The sequence below is a fragment of the Populus alba genome, chromosome 17 (assembly GCF_005239225.2).
Source record: "Populus alba chromosome 17, ASM523922v2, whole genome shotgun sequence".
Classification (NCBI taxonomy): domain Eukaryota; kingdom Viridiplantae; phylum Streptophyta; class Magnoliopsida; order Malpighiales; family Salicaceae; genus Populus; species Populus alba.
Genome location: NC_133300.1, coordinates 18,696,449 through 18,708,073, shown reverse-complemented (window position 1 = coordinate 18,708,073; position 11,625 = coordinate 18,696,449).

Genomic DNA, 11,625 nt, shown 5'->3' with positions numbered 1-11,625 from the left:
TGCGTTTTGTGACCAAGGCAGTGCTAGAAACACTGACCACTGTTTTCTTCGATCTCCTTTTCTTCCTCCTTGCTTTCTCGTTTCTGATTTGCAGGGGACGATCGAGAAGACGGTGATGTCAATCGTTGGTTTTCTGGATTTTACGTTTACATTAGTCTCTGTTTTTGCTCTGGGTATTTTTCCTCTGTTTTCTGGGTTTCGTTTTCGGGTTCCCTTTTTGTTCTTGACTCTGTATTTTTTTTTGGGTTGATTTCTGCCTTGGTTCCCCCTGTTTTGCCCCCCCTTGGTGCTGGGTTTTCCTTCTGTTTTTTTGGGTTTATTACTCTGTTCAATCCCCCTGGGTATTTTGTTTTCGCCTCTTTTCTGGGTTCTTTTTTTTTTCTTCCCCTTTTCCCCCCTTCTGCGCATCCCTTCTCTGGTTTCTTATAGTCAGCGAATGGCATGCGTTTCCATTGGTAATGAAGACTCAAAACCATTTATTGCAGGAGCAGTGATGGCAGGGGCGCCCGTTTCTCTGGTTTGGTGAGCGGAAGAAGACGAACAATTCCCTTGAAACGACGCCGTTTTCATGTTTAATGATTATTTGCGTTTTGGCCCTTGAAGTTTTAAAAGTTTTGTAATTAAGCCCCTGGTTTAAACCGTAATTTTCCCTGCATTTCGGCGCCTTTTTCAAGTTAGTCCTTAGACTTTAATCTGCTTCAATCGTGTCCCCAATTAACACCAAACTTTGCTATTTCTTCAATTAAGTCCCTAATTTCATTAATTTAATTAAATCCAAAGTCCAATTAAGTCTAAAACTTATCAATTCTCCAATTAAACCCTTAATTAAATTAATTCCAATCTCAATTAAGTCTCAAAACTTATTAATTCTCCAATTAAATCCTTGATTGGATGAATTAAATTAATTCCAAGCTTAATTAAGTCTCAAAACTTATCAATTCTCCAATTAAACCCTTAATTGGATTAATTAATTTAATTCCAAGCTTAATTAAGTCTAAAAATTTATCAATTCTCCAATTAAACCCTTAATTGAATTAAATAAATTAATTCCAAGCTTAATTAAATTAATTTCAAAGTTTAATTAAACCCCAAAACTTCCATTCATATTGCTCTTAACCCAAAATTTAATTCATTCTTCATTTATTTCATTTTACTTGTTTTTCATCATCATTATTATTTTTTCATCAAATTTTTTTATCCTTTTCAATAAATAAAATAATAATAATAATCAAAATAAAATGGTCAAAAATTGGGTTATGACAGTTGCCCCCTCTTTATAATATTTACTATGCAAAGATATTGGAAAATTTCATTTTCTTTTATCTTTGTGTAGTAAATTTATAAAGAAAAGTAGATAGAGAAAGAACCATTTTTTTCCTCTTTTTTTTTCTTAAAAACTTAAAAAACAGTAGATTGACACACGACCTTTAGCGAGAGATGTAGAAAACAAGAAACAAGTCATTTGGAAGACGATCCACTTTGTTTTTTTTTGTTTTTTTGTTTTTTTTGTTTTTTTAGAAGTTGCCTTATTATGATGGGTGACCTACCCAAGTAAAAAAAAAAGAAAATGAGGGCTCGAAGGCGCACTCAAAAGAATGTGAGGGCTCAAAGGCACTCGAAAAGGAAAACGAGTGCTCAAAGGCAACTCAAAGAGGAAAACGAGTGCTCAAAGGCACTCAAAGAGGAAAGCGAGTGCTCAAAGGCGCTCCAAAAGGAAAGCGAGTGCTCAGAGGCACTGGTGCTCAAAGGCACTTGAAGGGGAAGGGAGTGCTCAGAGGCACTGGTGCTCAAAGGCACTTGAAGGGAAAAGTGAGTGCTTAGAGGCACTGGTGCTCAAAGGCACTTGAAGGGGAAGGGAGTGCTCAGAGGCACTGGTGCTCAAAGGCACTTGAAGGGAAAAGTGAGTGCTCAAAGGCACTTAAAGGGGAAGCGAGTGCTCAGAGGCACTGGTGCTCAAAGGCACTTGAAGGGAAAAGCGAGTGCTCAGAGGCACTTAAAGGGTAAAGCGAGTGTTCAGAGGCACTTAAAGGGAAAAGCGAGTGCTCAGAGGCACTGGTGCTCAAAGGCACTTGAAGGCGAAAGCAAGTGCTCAGAGGCACTGGTGCTCAAAGGCACTTGAAGAGAAGTGAAAAGCGCTCAGAGGCGCTCTAAGAGGAGGGCGAGGGCTCAGAGGCGCTCGAAGAGGAAAGCTAGTGCTCAAAGGCACTTGAAGAGGAAAGCGAGGGCTCAGAGGCGCTCGAAAAGGAAGACGAGTGCTCAAAGGCACTCGAAAGGAAGGCAAGTGCTCAAAGGCACTCGAGGAGGATGGTGAGTGCTCAAAGGCATTCGAAGGGGGAAGTGAGGGCTCAAAAGCGCTCAAGAGAGGTGGAAAAGCACGAAGATTTTTCAGATGACCTATTTCTTATGGGCGGCCTTCCTATGTTGAAAAAATTCTCAAAAATATTTCCAACAACAATTTCGATCTTTGGCCATTTCAAGTTGGCCTTCCACTTGATGGATTCAGCCATAAATTTCTCATACAAAATTTGTGAAACTCATTGTCCAATGCCTCCAAGTTTAGATGATATGCATGCATCTTTACCTGATTTGAAATATAGGCCCCCATTTCTTCTTAGTCTTCTCATTGCTTGACTGATGAGGACTTGCTAACTCTGATTTGGGTCCTCTTTGTCACTTGACTTCTAGCCTACTCGAGTTGGCCCATGTAAGTCTATTTCCAGATTTGTTCCCATAACTCAGCCTTTGTGGCGCCCATCGTGACCCACTTGCTTGCTAAAGATTTTTTGACTTGTCAAATATTTTGAAAGGATCATTCATTACTCCTCGTTTCACTGATAAAAACATTCGGTGTCACTTGCTGAAAGGATTAAATTGTCTTTCGTAAACCAAAATGCCCCCTTGTCTTGATGTAGGAAATATTCCTCTCTTTTTCTAGAAGAGAAAATACAATGTTGCCCCCTTGTACTGGTCATTGCCCCCAAGTGTGCTTTGCCAGCGACTTAGATAAATAATGGTTTTGAAAGACCATTCTCTCATTTCTCTTTTTGTTCATTTTGGTGAAGGAATATGGGTCTAGAATGAATCTTGAAATCTTGATCTTGCATTTTAAAAACAAAAATTATTTTGATGTGAATCTAAAATAATTTGCTTTTGAAATCTTGCAACTCCTTGGTTATTTTCTTGGAAAAGAGCTTATTTGCTCTTGTGTTTGGCAATGAGATCTTCAGTGAAAATACGCCATGAGATGACCTTTGTTTCAAAGTGAAGGGCTCGAGAAAAAGCTCGAGGTTTTGTATGAGAAAAATTCGTCTCTTTTTGAACCTTCATTTTTATCAGCATGAATAATAATGAGTAGTTTATTCTTGATGTCATGAATCTTATGAAAAAGTATTCTTTGCATTTTGAGAGCATTGTTTATTGTTCTAGGTCGCTTGAATGCTTGATTAGAAAGGACTTCTACAGGCACGTAACGTAGGCTATTATTCTTGGCTATGAAAGAAAAGGATTCATAAGGCTCAAAGAGTGTTTCAGGGTTTCAAAGACTGAGGATCACTATCAACAGTTTGACTCTTGATGTCATTCACATTTTCTTTTGCTGCTCTTCTTTGATTTGTTGCTTCTTCTCTTTTTCTTTGCTTTGCTAAGACATACTCACTTTATCTTGGATGTCACTTTTTCTAGTGATTTGGGCATGCCCCCTAGCATTTGAGTTTCTTGAGCTCTTATGCCTTTTTGGCTTTCTTGCAGCTTTTTCTTTTTTCTCATTGAAATTTTCTCTTGCCCCCCAGTGTGGGGTGTGATCCTAGTCGGGATTTTTTCATGAAAGAAAAATTATTCAGGCTCAACAAGGGATCGTAAGGGATGTACTTATTTCAGAACGTGAAAGGAATAACAAAGATGGCCTTTCCTCATTTCAAGCGCAAGCAGTTAAGATCAATAAACTTTGACCTCATCTAGTATGATGGTTTTGTCTTTGCAAAGATGCATTTCATGAGTCATGAGTAAAGAGTTCACTACATACCATTATTCATACATTTAAAAACACACGATTCAAGAGTCATAGGGTAAGGGCGTTTATTCATTTCTTTTTTTTCTTTTTTTTCCCTTTTTTTTGGTTTATAATTTAGTCACCTCAATGATGGAGTTGCTTGATTCAATTGTCATTCTACAAGTAGAATGTTAAAAATATCGTTTTTGAAAAAACATCAAATTATTTTTTTGAAATCAAAATACTAGATCAATTTTTCAAAACTCCAATAGGGAAATGGATTTTGGAACAAGAGATGAATTGCGTCTATGAGATCACGCGAGGCTTCAAAGGTGTATTCGTGAGTTCTTATAAGAAAACTCTTTTAAGAAGATGAATATTGCTTGGTCGTGAACACAATTGAATGACAAACTCATTATTTCATTGAAGCTTAGGAAAAGAATTTCAACAACAAAGAACTTATGCCAACATGAATACTGGCATGATAACACATAAAGGGACTAAACATTTAGTGATCATTCATTGGAATTGTTGAAATCTTTCAATCATTCATTCTCATTGACAAAGGGCATCTCTTCAACACTTAGTTTCAGTCACATGTAGACCATTCTCGACCTATTATCACCATAGCTTTATCTTCAAAATAGTTGATTTCTGGGAGTCGGTGTGAAGGAATTAGCTATAGGAACGATAAGTGTCTTGGCAACCACCTTCAGTGAAACCGTTCTTCTTAGTCGGGTTAGCAATCTTACCTAACCCAATGGCTTGTTCAATCCTCTCAGCTATAATAACCAGGTCAGTGAAATGTTGTGCAGAGCTTCTAACCAAGTATTCAAAGTACGGAGCTTTAAAGGTGTTAGAAAATAAACTGATCATCTCTTTTTCCAACATGGGAGGGTTAACTTGTGCAGCTACTTCACTCCATCTTCGAGCGTATTCTCTTATGGACTCCTTGTTGTTCTTCTCCATAGCTTGCAAGCTTAATCGATCAGGGCCCACATCTATATTGAACTTAATTTGCCTCATGAAGGCATCAACTAAGTCCTTTCATTTTTTAACCTTGGTATTGTCCAACCGCATATACCAAGTGAGGGCAGCGTCACTCAAGCTGTCTTGGAAGAAATGAATCGGCAGTTTCTCATCATCAACCACCTCGGCTATTTTGTTGCAGTATGCCTTGAGATGAGTTATAGGGCATTGAGTTCCCGTATATTTAATGAATTCTGGCACCCTAAACTTCTTAGGAATGACTACATTAGGTACCAAACACATATTGACGGCTTTCACCATGTCACACAAATGATTTCCCTCAACTGCCCTTATCCTCTCTTCTAGGGCGGTCCATTTTTCCAAATCCTCTTCTTTCACCATCTTGCCCTCTTGAGATTCTTTCTCGATAGAATCAATGGTAGACGAAATTCTTGAGGGGTATGCTGGCTGGAAATGCATAGCTTGTTGAAATTCAAATGACAACCTATTTGCCCCCAGATTCTGTGGATCAAAATGAGTTAGATGCATATCTTCAGGCTGAGCTATAAGTATTGCTTTTCCGGATTTATCTCTCAAGGCCTGCTCGAGTAGACTAGTAAGCCTTGCGACTTCTTCTTTAAGATTATCCACCTCTTTTTGATGTTGGGCTTCCAACTGGGCTCTTTCTTCATTTTCCATTTGTCTTTTTCTCGAATGAGTGTTATAAATGAGTTTCAATGGGGACCTATATTTCAACCTGCTAAATGTAAATCATGCAATTATGCAAAAATACTAAAGCAATAAAAAAAATGCGTATGAAATGCGAACTTGCCCTTCACGGGGTGACAACCTAATAGAAAGATCCTAATTATTGAGTGCATCAAAGGGTTGGTCATTATCTAGTTTCAAAGGGTCTCTCGCATACTTAGTGATCGTCCATGAAAGGTCGATATGAGGCTTACAAGTAGTGCGAAGATAGAGGCCCTGAGTAATATCAGTTTGGCATATCAACCACTTCCAAGTAAACAATCAAGCGAGAGTTGAATGGTTTCACGAGTCTTACCCAGGCTAAAGCCATTGGGGTACCGTTACTTTCCCACTTATCCTAGGTTGTAAAATGTGTGCTTCCAAAGTGATGCATGACAATATAAATAAGAATGCATGCTAAAACAGTAAATGCAGGAAGAATAAACAAATAAACACAACAAAAAAAATAGCAATAATAAGACAAAAGACAAAGCTTAATCCTAAGTCCCCAGTGGAGTCGCCATTCTGTCGCACCCGACATCGTGGCGGCCTTGTGAAATAATAATCTCGAATTATGAAAAAGAACAGATATGTGGCATCCGGTTCTTTTAGGGGAAAATGTCTCGTTTGAGGAGTCGCCACCTAGTATTATGGTCACTAGGAACCCTAACTGGTCAATAGAGATTCTATGACTCGGGATTGGTTACGTAAAAGGGAAGATATTATCACCCCTTAAACGTTCTGCCTAAGGCAGACTGCATTGTTGGTTTTGTCTTAAATTGCTAAATATTTATTAATTTATTCTGTGATGATTTGTTTAAAATATTCCTGACTCTGGCGCCAGTGAATATTCGAGCTTGAATAATTCCAACTCTGGCGTTGGTAAAAATTCGTAACTACGACAAAAATTAGATCAATATATTTTTTTATTCCCTACTCTAGTGCCAGTGAATAAATAAATAAAAATAAATTTATTTTTTAAGCATGCACACATTTTTTATTTTCTAGCTAAACAAAATAAAAATACAACGAATAAAAATAATATAAATTTAAACTGATATTTTTATTCCTGACTCTGGCGTCAGTGAATAAACCAATAAATTTACATTATTTTTATTCATGCATACACATTTTTTATTTTTTATTTTTTTTATTTTTTGGGCTCAGCCCACATGGACTGGGCTAGGCCCAGCCAGCCCAGCCCGGTCACTGGCCCAAGCCAGTGGCCCGGCTGGGCAAAGGCACGCACCACGCGTGCGTGCACTTGGGGGAAGCTAATTAATTTCACGGCCAGTCAAAGGAAAATGCAAAGCAGGAAGAGATGAAGAAAACTTACTTGTGGTCCGCTGCTCCTGAAGGTGAAGACGAAGTCGAGGGCTGTTGGTGCCTGAACCACGCTTGGCAGGGCAGCCTTCTTCCCTTCCTTGCGCTCTCCTGGCCCTATTCCTGCTGCTAATGACCCGAGGCTGAAAGTGAAGGGCGGATGACCGAAACTGATCCAATGCGTGCGCCTTCTCTTTTTTACTTGCTTGCGTTTTGTGACCAAGGCAGTGCTAGAAACACTGACCACTGTTTTCTTCGATCTCCTTTTCTTCCTCCTTGCTTTCTCGTTTCTGATTTGCAGGGGACGATCGAGAAGACGGTGATGTCAATCGTTGGTTTTCTGGATTTTACGTTTACATTAGTCTCTGTTTTTGCTCTTGGTATTTTTCCTCTGTTTTCTGGGTTTCGTTTTCGGGTTCCCTTTTTGTTCTTGACTCTGTATTTTTTTTTGGGTTGATTTCTGCCTTGGTTCCCCCTGTTTTGCCCCCCCTTGGTGCTGGGTTTTCCTTCTGTTTTTCTGGGTTTATTACTCTGTTCAATCCCCCTGGGTATTTTGTTTTCGCCTCTTTTCTGGGTTCTTTTTTTTTCTTCCCCTTTTTCCCCCCTTCTGCGCATCCCTTCTCTGGTTTCTTATAGTCGGCGAATGGCATGCGTTTCCATTGGTAATGAAGACTCAAAACCATTTATTGCAGGAGCAGTGATGGCAGGGGCGCCCGTTTCTCTGGTTTGGTGAGCGGAAGAAGACGAACAATTCCCTTGAAACGACGCCGTTTTCATGTTTAATGATTATTTGCGTTTTGGCCCTTGAAGTTTTAAAAGTTTTGTAATTAAGCCCCTGGTTTAAACCGTAATTTTCCCTGCATTTCGGCGCCTTTTTCAAGTTAGTCCTTAGACTTTAATCTGCTTCAATCGTGTCCCCAATTAACACCAAACTTTGCTATTTCTTCAATTAAGTCCCTGATTTCATTAATTTAATTAAATACAAAGTCCAATTAAGTCTAAAAACTTATCAATTCTCCAATTAAACCCTTAATTAAATTAATTCCAAGCTCAATTAAGTCTCAAAACTTATTAATTCTCCAATTAAATCCTTGATTGGATGAATTAAATTAATTCCAAGCTTAATTAAGTCTCAAAACTTATCAATTCTCCAATTAAACCCTTAATTGGATTAATTAAATTAATTCCAAGCTTAATTAAGTCTAAAAATTTATCAATTCTCCAATTAAACCCTTAATTGAATTAAATAAATTAATTCCAAGCTTAATTAAATTAATTTCAAAGTTTAATTAAACCCCAAAACTTCCATTCATATTGCCCTTAACCCAAAATTTAATTCATTCTTCATTTATTTCATTTTACTTGTTTTTTCATCATCATTATTATTTTTTCATCAAATTTTTTTTATCCTTTTCAATAAATAAAATAATAATAATAATCAAAATAAAATGGTTAAAAATTGGGTTATGACATAAATGTTGAAAAATAATTCATTCATGATTTTTAAAAAAAACTTGTATATATATTTTATTTTAATCGCTCGCACCATAAAGTATATAGAGCATCAATACAAACAAATTGTAAATCGAAATCTAATACATCCAAACAATAAACTTACTACAAAACAATGGAGACTTCCACCTAGCAGAAGCCGGCTAGAGCATACAAACAACTTGAGTAATAATTCAAGAATATTGTCATTTAACAAAAGCTTTAAAATGTCAACTTAACAAAAGTTTCAAATATAAAACGATGATTGTTCAAAATATCACTTGTGAGATATGCATAAAAAATAATAAAAAATTCACCTTAAAGTAGCTTTAATGAAACTATTTTTATAACAAACAATTAATTTATTAATGTAATAACCCAATTTTTAAATAAATAAAAAATGGATAAAAATATATTTGAGAATAGGGTTAAGATAACATAAAATTTGAAGTTTGAGGATGGATTTATTAAATTTAAGAGTCAATTGGTCAATAATTGAAAAATTAATATGTTGGAGACTTTAATTAAAAATTTGGATTAGTTTAATTAATAAAATCATATGCTTAATTAAAGAATTGATAAGTTTGAGGACTTAATTAAGTTTTTGATTTAATTAATTAAAAAAATCAGGAGTTTAATTAAAAAAATACCAGAGTTGTAGGCTGATTAGAGGTGAAATTTCGGAGATTAAAGACTAAGGAACATAGTGAAATTGTGGGTTTACTTTAGGAATTTTAATTGATTTTTTCAAGGATAATTTTGAAAGAATTAAAAGTTGAAGATTTAATTAAGGATCAAATTGAACAATATGAAAATTAAGGATTGTTTTGTAAATAGTGTTATACTTTAGGGATTGAGTTGAAATTATTCCAATGGTAAAATTAAAAGAAATTTTTAATTACTTGAGATCCAATTGTTAAATTTTAAAAAATCAGGGGTCAAAATAAATATATTCATTTCTGCCGAAATGAAATGGGCCTATACCAAATCATCCCATAACCCCATACACATAAGAAAACGCACGGGCTTGCCAAAGGCTAGCACAAGACTTGTGTCTTTGTCCCATGAACAATTTGCAAGAAATGATCTTTGAGACTGTAAAGATTAAACCAAATTCTTTAGCTGGAAACACAAAGACAAAGGAAAGGGGAAAGGGAGCCGATCTTGACGATAATTAATCTTGAGCCAAGTCTTCAATTGTATTAATATGATTAATTAATTAATTTTTCGAAGAATACGATTACATGATTTGAATATATATATATATATAGCTTGAAGAGAATTAATATAAAAACTATGATCTTAGGACATTAGGTTTTTGGATGTGACGATATTGATTTATTGAAAAAAAATAAAATGAAAAACTATCAAGTAATGTATTTGAATCAACAGGAGAGAGTTTATATTATTATTAAAATATTATTTTCTTTTAATTTCAAGGAGAATGGATATATATAATGAAATATCGATTGAATAGCAATTAGTTCTTAATTAATAAGTTCTTCCCGATTATGAAATTAACTTGCGAAATTATGAAATTATATACAATCAAACAATAAAAAATGCCTGATTCTGAATATTATTTTTATTAATAAATCATTATTTTTTTAATATATCTTTTCAGTTACATGAGTCGACGACGCTGCCTTTTACGAATTGAAATCATAGTTATTAAACCCGGCCCGGCCTGGCGGTCAAATAATTGTTCAACTTAAAGGGATAACATAGTTCAATGTGGGTTTAAAGCCCTTTCATATATATACTCCGTTTTTTCAATGTGGGATTTGAAACCCATTAGTATATATACTCTATGTTAAATCATGTTTTTTCAATGTGCACTTCGTATTCAAAGTGGGGTTTAAAGCCCTTTCATATATATACTCTATGTTTACATGAAAAAAATCATGTTTTCAATGTGGGATTTGAAACCCATTGGTATATATACTCTATGTTCCCATGAAAAAAGTTATGTTTTTTCAATGTGGGATAAAAAAACATAGAGTATATATGATAATATGTTATCCTTTTAAGTTGAAGTATTTAAACCAAAAGGTTTTTTATCCCACATTGAAAAAACATGATTTTTTCCTTGGGAACATAGAGTATATATACCAATGGGTTTCAAATCCCACATTGAAAAAACATGATTTTTTTCATGTAAACCTACGTGACATGTAAACCGAAACGGGTTGACCCATGAAACCCGAGACCCGGCCCCTTGGCCGGGTCAACCTCCGGGCCGGGTTTAATAACTATGATTGAAATTCGCACATTTTTAAATAACATCTCATTAAATATTATTTTAATCAAAGCATATTATATTTTAATGTGCGTGAATTTACAAAAGAAATATTCTCAATCCAGTGGGATGAAATTGGACCTCTAATGATCAATTCAACGCCTAATCATTCTAAACCGCAAGTCTCAACTGCAAGTCGCTTGTGGTTCTCTAATTTCAACTATGGAGGACTAATTTCAACTTTTCCAAACTACTTAACCAAATGATAAAAAAATAATCACATTAAAATTTGTAAAATTCGTAATATATATATATATATATATATATATATATATATATATATATATATATATATATATGAAGGATGCCTCAATCACTTTTAAAATTAGTAAAATTCGTAAAAAAAAGTCACATTAAAATTCAGCATTTTCAAATATATATAATTTTAAATAATCATTTCAATATAAAATCTTAGTTTATTAAATGGGATTTTAAAAATAAATTTTTAGTATCTAGAAAAAACTTTATAACTTGAAACTTATATGTATCATTACTTTTACATGCCAAAACTTTAATTTTATCTATTGAAGAGCTCAAAATTATAGGATTTATACTTGTTATTAATGATACCACTTCAAAAAACAATTATTTGGTGAAGCTTCGTGAATGATTTTATACTATTATAGTATATGACAAAACATTTTAAACAAATGATTTTTAATTTTTAATTTTTAAATTAATACATGAAAAGTTCTTTGATATGGAAATATATATTATATTAGTACTTTTGGCTACATATTGTAAGATTCCATTGTTTTGATAATATTGTTTTTACAATTTATTGTTTTTGCACAACCTTAAAATTTAT